Raw genomic sequence first — 8,645 nt, forward strand, 5'->3', positions numbered from 1 at the left:
ACCATTTATTGGGCACTTACTAGAAATCAGACACTAAATTCACTACAAGCATAATCTTGATTAATCCGCATGACGTAGGAGTTTTTATTTCTATTTTCTAAATACGGAAGTTGAGGTTCAGAGATATCTGGTCCCAAGCTTATACCGTTGGTGTGTGGAATAGCCAGGATCCAAACAAGACCTGTGATCCTGTCCATAGGTGGCCCTGTCCCCTATAATACATCACCCTAATAGCTCACGGCCTCTCCATTACCACAAAAAGATGCAGTGCCTACCTCAGGCCTGGGGGAAGGCACAGGTCCTCTGGAGAAATCTAAGTGACCAGCCACGTGGGAGCCCCATTCTAACAATACGCTAATGGAAAGCAAAACTCAGTAAGTTTCCTAAAAATAAGTATTTCCTACAGCATAAGGATTATAGTTGGTAGTATTGTAATAACTATGTATGATGGCAGATGGGTACTAGACTTCTCGGGGGGATCACTTTGTAAGGTATAGAAATATCTAACCACGCTGAATATCTAACACACCTGAAACTAACATAATATTGAATGTCAACTATAATTGAAAAGTAAAAAAATAAAAATTAAATAAAGTATTTCCAGAGTGTCGTCCTCAGAATTTGAGAAGAAGAAATGACAAGGCATGTGATCATTCCGAATAACACCCAGAACAGGAACCAGAGGCCCAAGGCGAAGATGTTCCCACCAGATTGAACTCAGGCCGAACAAGCAGCAGAGGACAGGTCTGTATTGAGGAGTTCAGTCAGGGGAGGTTAAGTGGGGTGGGGGTGTGTTTTCCAACAAGCCTTGGTGCTAAGACCAATATTATCTTATATCAAAAAATTAATTGAGGCCGGTACAAGGCTTTTACCTATCCAAATCCACCATGACCGGGAGAAGAACAAGGGATGGGACAAGCAGTTGAGGATAGAAACAAATTTCAGTAGCCTGGGGAAGGCGAAGAGGAGCAAATGAAATTCAATATCCCAGAAGTTAAAGCTCTGTGCTTGTAGAGAACAAAAGAAAACACGCCTAATGGAGTAGAATAATAAAGAGAACGCTCTGCATTCACGGGGCATTTGGGTCCTTCAAAGATCTTCGCAAATGGTGTTGGGGGAGTCTGCTGCCACACACCTGTGAGGCATTATTACTTGCAGGGAGCTTTCTGGGGTGAACCGCTCGCTGACAGTGGTAAGAAAGCAGCAACACGGAGATCGCGTTCCCAGCCTTGAAGGGATTAGGTTCCGAGCCACCTGGGAAGAGGACAAGGCGGTGGGGGACAGGGCCCCACAGCCTGGGTGCTCTTTTGCCAGAGGGTGGGGAGTTTTCTGTGTGGTCTCCTGAAAGATGAGGTCACCCCACCCCCTTCCCTCTCCACACTCTTTGCAGAATAGCTCTGGGAATGGTGGTTATAACCAATGCAGAGTGGAATCCTTTTAATAGATGATCCATTTTCAGAGGATGAGACTATATTAAAGTTGTGATCTACAAACTTTTTGGCTGACAAACCCTCTGAAACAATTTTGGAAAACTTTGTCCCCCCACCCATGTTTTTCGGCCAAGCTCTGAGGTTTTTCATCCTAAGTTTACGTAATTTCAAAGGACATACCTTCTGGCATATTGTAAAATTTGACAATTCAAAATGTAGCTGTTCTTAACTCTTTTAAATGTGTTCGATTAAATGATTTACTACCAACCAACATCCATTTTTGAAATATGAGCATTAACGCTCCTTTTTGACATTCTAGTATTTTAAGTCTCGTTCTCTTTAGGATACATTCTGATCATATTATATATCTAAACATCTTTTATGATCACCCTTTCCCAGGTTTCCAGGATAGAAATGTGTGTGTGTGTGTGTGTGTGTGTGTGTGTGTATTTTAAGTTTACAGGTTTACATTTTTTCTTCTGGCTTGAGGTATTATTATAATTATTCATAAAAAAATTGACCATAACAATATAAAGATTTTACAAAGTTTGAAAAATAATTATAAACATAAAATTAAAAATTTTTACTGGGCATATGTCTTAATGAGATGGAAGGGCGTTTATGGGGTCTTGAATTATCTCCTTTGTTCCAGAGCCCTGGAGGTTTTTATACCTGGGAAAACACAGCATAGCAAGTGTCTGTTGTCTTTTTTTACTCTGTATAAAATAGAATTAAAGGCTGTGGCAGGGGAGATGGTGAAAAACACAGAGGCTCACGTGCAGGCCGACCCATTTTTAGGAGGGAGAACTCATGGAAGCCGAGGAATTGGACCGATTCCCTTGAAACCATCTCCGTGCAGGCGCCAGACACAGGGGCTTGGCGCAGAGGCCGGCAGAGGCCCGCACTGCGGTTTGGAGATGGATGTCCTCCACCACACTGCGTGTGACGTGGCCTGTCATTCTCTCTCTCTCTAGGGCGTCAGAGGGGCCATCGGAACCTCACAGCCCGAGTGAGAGGGGACGCCAGGCCAGCCCCAGCTCTGCCGCTTGCTAACTGTGTGGCTTAGGCAAGTCAGAGACGGTGCAGACCCCCAGCTGCCTCTTGTTTAAAACAGCTGCTTCCCTCGTGGGACAGCTGACGGATTAGATGACGAGAATCTGTAAGAGTGGATGTCCGAGGTGGATGCTCAGTGCACACAGTTTTCTTTCCTGTTATAGAGATGGTCTGATAATTTGCTTTAGCCACATGGACATTTATGATATTATCTATAACTCTTGGGGACAAAGCACTTTGAAATGATCCCCAGGCATCATTACTTAGAGTTAGTGCCAGCCGAAGAGTGGCCGCTCTTTGTGTCTTCATCCCCCTGTCAGACCACGTTAGACACTGTCAGGATGCCAGCCCTGCCCTCAGCTGCTTCTCTCAGAAGTTCGTCTGCCTCTTCTCCTGCGTGGCTGCAGAGGGTGGAGTGTGTTCAGGATGTTGGGGCGCCGTATCATCAAGCTTGAAGTACTGCTTCCATGGCAACCTGATCATTTGGGTCTTGGGTTCTGCTGGAAAGGCACTTGGGGCCTGAGGGCCCATGTCTCCTTTTGCAAAGTCTGAGGGGCTCCTTCCTTGGTAACTGAGAGGAGCTGAGGTTTGGCGGCCTGGTGAGGACAACTTAAGACAGTGGGGTGTGGAATCAGACACAGGTTCTAATCCCAGTTCAGTCACTTACTCGCTGAGTAACCTCAGTAGGTCACATAACCGCTCCAAAGCCAAGTTAATTATCCACAAAATGTGGATAGTGCCACTTATTTCGTAAGATAGTTTGGAGAATCTGATGAAATGGTCCACATAAAACTTTAGCGCGATATGTATTCAGTAAGTACTAGAGGTTCTAGCCTGAAGAATTAGGCAAAAAGAAGAAATAAAAGGCACCTCAGAATGGAAAAGAGGAAGTAAAACGGCATTTGCGTGTGACACGGTTGTGTTAGAACATTCCCGTGACTGATCCTGGTTAGCCTCACATTGGACGTAATCTTTCAGAAAAATTCTTGAGTGGAATTAGTAGAACAGTGTTTAAACATTAAAACTATTTGTCCTTTTCTTTTTAAAAAATTTTCATGTAACTAGTAGGTGAATCAAATGAGCAAATCACTTTGTCCTCAAGTTTTACTGACTGAGGTGGCTGCAAGTCCTGCAGCGTTCATGAGGTGACACTGTGTGTGTCTGCTCTGTCCCCAGGTACCCATCCCACCAGCAGGAAACAGAAAGGAAATAGGGCAAGCGGCTGACATCTCGCCTGGGTTTGGTGTAGGGTCGTGAATCAGGAAGGGACCTTTATGCGGTGAAGGTCCCAGGTGAGTGAGGGCTGTGCCCTGAGGCTTCCTGAGGTTGGGGGTTTGGGAACTCAGGCCCTGTGAGGAGTGGCACATACCCCAGGGAGGTCTCCACTGATCCCCACCTCCCTCCATGTCCTGTCCTGCGAGGCCATGAGGGGAGGAGCTTTGTTCATCATTATATTTCCAGGGCCTAGAACAGCGCTGTCCTAGAGAAATATAATTTGAGTCACCTGTGTAATTTAAAACACTCTAGTTGGTACATTTAAAAAGTGAAAAAAGAAACAAGTAAAATTAATTTTAATTTATGTAAAGAAATATATCCGAAACTTAACATTTAATACAATATATCTAAAATATTATTCCAACACATGATGAATGTAACGTTATTAATGAAATATCTTACTTTTCTTCTTCACAGAGTCTTCAAAATCCAGTGTATATTTTCTACTTAGGGCACACCTCAATTTACACTGGCCACATTTCAAGGGTGCAAAAGCCACACGTGACTAGTGGCTACGGTGCTGAAGTCGCAGACCGAGAACAGTTGTTGGCACGTGGCAAGCCTCCTAGATGCACTTAACGACTGCGATGAAATCAGAGTCTCTGGGTCTCCCATCGCCTCTTTGACGAATTAGCAGAAACTTGGTGGCTTAAAACAACAGAAATAAATTCTCTCACAGCTCTGAGGTCAGAAAGCTGAGACCAAGGTGCCCCCAGAGCTGGCTCCTTTCCGAGGCTCGCAGGAATCACCCCTCCTGCCTTTCTCCTTGCTTTGGCGGCTGCAGGCAATCCTGGGGGTTTCTTGGCCTGTAGACACATCGTTTTGGTCTCTGCCTCCCTCTTCACCTGGCCGTCTTTTCTTTGCTGCTCTGAGTCTTCTTTTCAGCCTCATTGAATTTGGGGTCTACCCTAATCTGAGATGATCTCATTTTGATCCTTAATTAGATCTGCAAAGACCCTTTGTCCAAATAAGGTCACATTCTGGGTTTCCACGTAGACACAAATTTGGGGCGACATTATTCAGCCTGCTCCGGGAGCCCAGGCACTTCTATTTTTAAAGCGCCCTGCTGATTGCTGTATGTAGACCAGGGGGAGGAAACTGTCCCGTGACCTTACTGAGTTCTCAATAGCCTTGCAAGGTGGAATTATTATCTCACATCACCAAAAAGGAACCAAAAGCTGAGGATTTAGGTAATTTGCCTGTGTTCTCACAGCTGGTAAGTAGCAGAGCTTGGACTTGAGCCAAGGTCTATGTGACTCCAAAGTCCATACTCATTTATCGAATTCGACCCCTAGCTACGCCTCCAGATCTGTGGTTCTTATTAACTGCCCTGTGTGAAAGTCCTTTTAAAAAAGATTTCCTGCTTAGTGTTTCCAGTGTTCGAGTCAGTGACTCAACATCACTGTGCGTTTTCCATATTCGGCCAGGATACTCTGCATAAGAGCTGCTGTGTGCGGATGCGACCCTCTTAAAGGCTAAGGAAAGGGTTTGCCTCCTTCTCTCTTTGAAGCCAAGGAGCCCTGGGCAGGGCGTGGGGGTGGGGTGGGGGTGGAAGGAGAGGCTAACTTTAGTTGTAAATTTGGAATCTGACTGTTCGAAAATCATCATCACCTCTGGGAGCACAACTGGGGGTGTAAGTCCGGAGGTGCAAACAGCTCTTGGGTGGGGCTCCTGGGGGATGTTTGAACCCACAGCCCTCCCGTCCAGAACCTGTGTCTAATATTTACTAGACAGAGACACAGAGGATGACTAGGAAAGCGATTCCAGATAGTTCTGATTTGTGGGAGGGAGACCTGGAAAAATCTGGGAGACCGGAGTATTCCGTGGTTCTTGTTGCCGTTCTTGTTTTTTGGTCACATACATCATCCTTTCCTGTTATTTCTTAGCAGCTTTTTATTTGCCAAAACAAGTAGGAGGGCCCAAGCTTCCCGTAATGGCACTGGGAGCCACGCCACAGCAGTGAGGGCTAGACGGACAGGGCCAAGGTCAGGTCAGGAAGCTGCCGCCAGCCCTCTGCCTAATGGTTTCAGCTAAGTGCAGTGGCATTTTGGTGTCCATTGCTTCGGGCCTCTCCTGGGGCTGCCCACTGCAGCCCAGGAGTCACTGACCTGGAGGTGAAGTTGACAGCTGTGCAAAAGTCCCCTCACTCAAAGCACGAGCTGCGCTTGGCAGGACGAGGCAGAGCTAGCTCACTGTGACATTTCAAGGCCTGGGCGTGGGTCTAAAGCCTTGAGATTTGGCTTCACATTTAGCGGAAGGGGCCTTGAGAAGGTGCTCACTCTGTGCCTCTGTTGCGTCAGGACGGAAGGCTGGGGGCTCACCTAATGCCTAACATGACTGTGGCTGCCCTGAAAAACGAGCATTCTGCGGTCTAAAACGTGTGTCCTTGTTTGGTTTTTAAAAGAGCATCTATTCTAAGGTGCACAAGGCCTGCGTCCTCTGCCATGGGCTGAATGTTTATGTCTCATCAAAATTTATATGTTGAAACTCTAACCTACCATTTCATTGTATTTGGAGATGGGGCCTTGAAGGAAGTAATTAGGTTACATGGGGTCATAGGGTGGGGCCCTTATCTGATAGGGTCAATGTCCTTGGAAGAAGATATACAGGACGGCGTGTTCTCTCCTCTCTCCCTTCCTCCCTTTCTCCCTCTTTCTCTGAGGAAAGGCCAGGTGAGCACACAGCGAGAAGGTGACCATCTGCAACCCAAAGGGAAAGCCCTTACCAGACATCAGTGCTGCGAGCAACTTGATCTCAGACTTTTCAGAAAGTTAGAGAAAATAAATTTTGGAAAAAAATTTTAAATTTCCTGATTTATTTTTATTTTGAGATAATCGACTCCTGTCGTTAAGCTACCTGGTCTGTGGCTTTGCTGTCACAGCCCATGCAGATGAATCCGCTGTGAGGAACGCAGAGGGCAGGAGGGCCGGGCGCAGAACAGCCTCAGACTCTGGCCTCGTCCTGCACCCGTGACCTGTCTTGGCCTCAGTTTTCTCATGGGTGAAGCAGCATTGGCAGGGTTGCTGATTATAACCCCGAAGGATGAGCCTCTGGCTGGCAGGGACATCCAGGCGCGGCTTTCTTGCCCAGGGCTGCCCTCAGCAACCTTCGCCCCTCTCACTCTCACTCTGCTGGGGGGTGGGGGCACACACATGCATTTTGATTTTCCTGGGGAGTTCTGCAAACACGGGCAGATGGCTTCTCTTCTCCAGGTGGCGGGCTTTTACTTCTCTCTAGACTCATGTGCAAATTAAGGATATAAAATGTTCCCTCAGGTCCTTTCCAGATCAGAAAGCCCTCTCTCCCCAAGAGTATTTCTTCTTATTATTCGTCTTTGTAAGAGAAATCACTTTTTAAGGAGGGAAAATGAAAACAAAAACAACCCCACAAGAGTAGAGTTTTCCTGAAATATTGAAGAAATACAGTATATGCAGGCGTGTGGCTGTGAATTTACCAAACAGGATGGATATGCTATGCTGGGTGCTGGGAATACAAGGACAAATAAGAGGCCCCTTCTTTTGAGGGCTCAGTGTACACTAGAAAATATTCAAATAATTGGTCTTCCTTTCATTCTAAGCTTTTAAAAAAAGAATAGAATGAAATATTTTAGTGGTTCATTCTCTTGTCTTTTCCTATCTCATTCACAGGGCATGCCTCAAGTTTTGAAACTGAGAAACAATAGCAACAAATGCTAAGTGTGTTTTAACAGAGCTGAGCGCAGCGCTGGGCCCGCATTCTAGGTGTAGGATTGTGTACTTGTAAAAGTTAACATGCGTTAATGTCTGAACTCACCAAATGCGCAGAATGAGGGCTCAAGATAGCAAACAGCTCTCAAGATAGCAAACGAGCCGGCAAAAGCTAATTGCTATTTTGAAATTAGATAGTGGTGGTGGTTGGATAACATTGTGAATGTACTAAATGCCACCGAACTATACACTTTAAAGTGGTTAATTTTGTGTTATGTGACTGTCACTTCGATTTAAAACAACAATAACACAACAAAAGCTAATTGCCACTTGGGCTAAAACGCGCTTAAATACCCAAGATCCAAGGCTGAGAGTTCTTACAGAAAGGAAGAAGGAAATCACGGGGGCAAGGCCTGAAGACACAAGGCGTCAGGGTGGAAGGGCCTGGTGTGCGGAGATCCGACTCAGGGAGAGCGTTTGTTTATTCGGCCTGCAAACCGCGAGGAAGCACGGCAGAAGGAGAGAGCCCCGACTCCGGGGCCTGTTCGCATCCATCCGGCCTGAACCCGACCGCGCCGCCCCCGAGGGCTCTGCCGACGTCATGCCTTTCTTTACTATTGCTGTCCGCCTCTCAGAGTTACTCTGTATTTAACTTTGACCATATAATAGCATATTTCGCTCCTGCCTCATCACCCCTTTTGCCCACATATAATGTGTTCTAGGTCTGAAATGCCTGGCAACGTGCAAGGTGATATTGGTCTTATCAAACTGCTGTTACCATTTGCCCTTTGAAAACCTTCGGAAAATGCTCTCAGTGTAGTGAGTTATTCCCACACCTATAGACATACCTCCTTCTTCCTCTTGGACTCCTCCCAGCGGGGCTAGAGGGTGGTGGTGGGGGAGGGGTGAACTCTGGTAATTTGATCATCCCTCCTCACTGGGCTAGTTTCTATGGACTTGGTTACATCAGAATTTCCTTTCAACATGTCGTGTGCGTTTTCTGGCTGACTGTCCTGTTTCTTCTCTTCTGTGCAGTTGTGGGAAGACAATGGAACTAACATGCCTTTAAGCTCTTGTTTCTTTTCTTTGAGGGAATGTTCAGGCTTCCTTCTGAGCTCCCTGAACTGCTCATTGCTTCTGGTTCAACAACACTTACCTGTCAGAGCTCACAAAATGAGCCTTTCTCCCGTGTCTTGATCCT

General features: G+C 46.2%; 1 long non-coding RNA gene across 1 annotated transcript; it reads left to right on the forward strand.

Annotated features, from left to right (window-relative positions):
* Positions 1 to 619: 619 nt before the first annotated feature.
* On the forward strand, positions 620 to 4,469 carry LOC107513910. Its single transcript, XR_001597642.1, has 3 exons — positions 620 to 744; positions 3,660 to 3,775; positions 4,176 to 4,469. It is a non-coding gene; the product is annotated as an uncharacterized LOC107513910 (long non-coding RNA).
* Positions 4,470 to 8,645: the final 4,176 nt, after the last annotated feature.

The sequence above is a fragment of the Rousettus aegyptiacus genome, unplaced genomic scaffold (assembly GCF_014176215.1).
Source record: "Rousettus aegyptiacus isolate mRouAeg1 unplaced genomic scaffold, mRouAeg1.p scaffold_m13_p_11, whole genome shotgun sequence".
Classification (NCBI taxonomy): domain Eukaryota; kingdom Metazoa; phylum Chordata; class Mammalia; order Chiroptera; family Pteropodidae; genus Rousettus; species Rousettus aegyptiacus.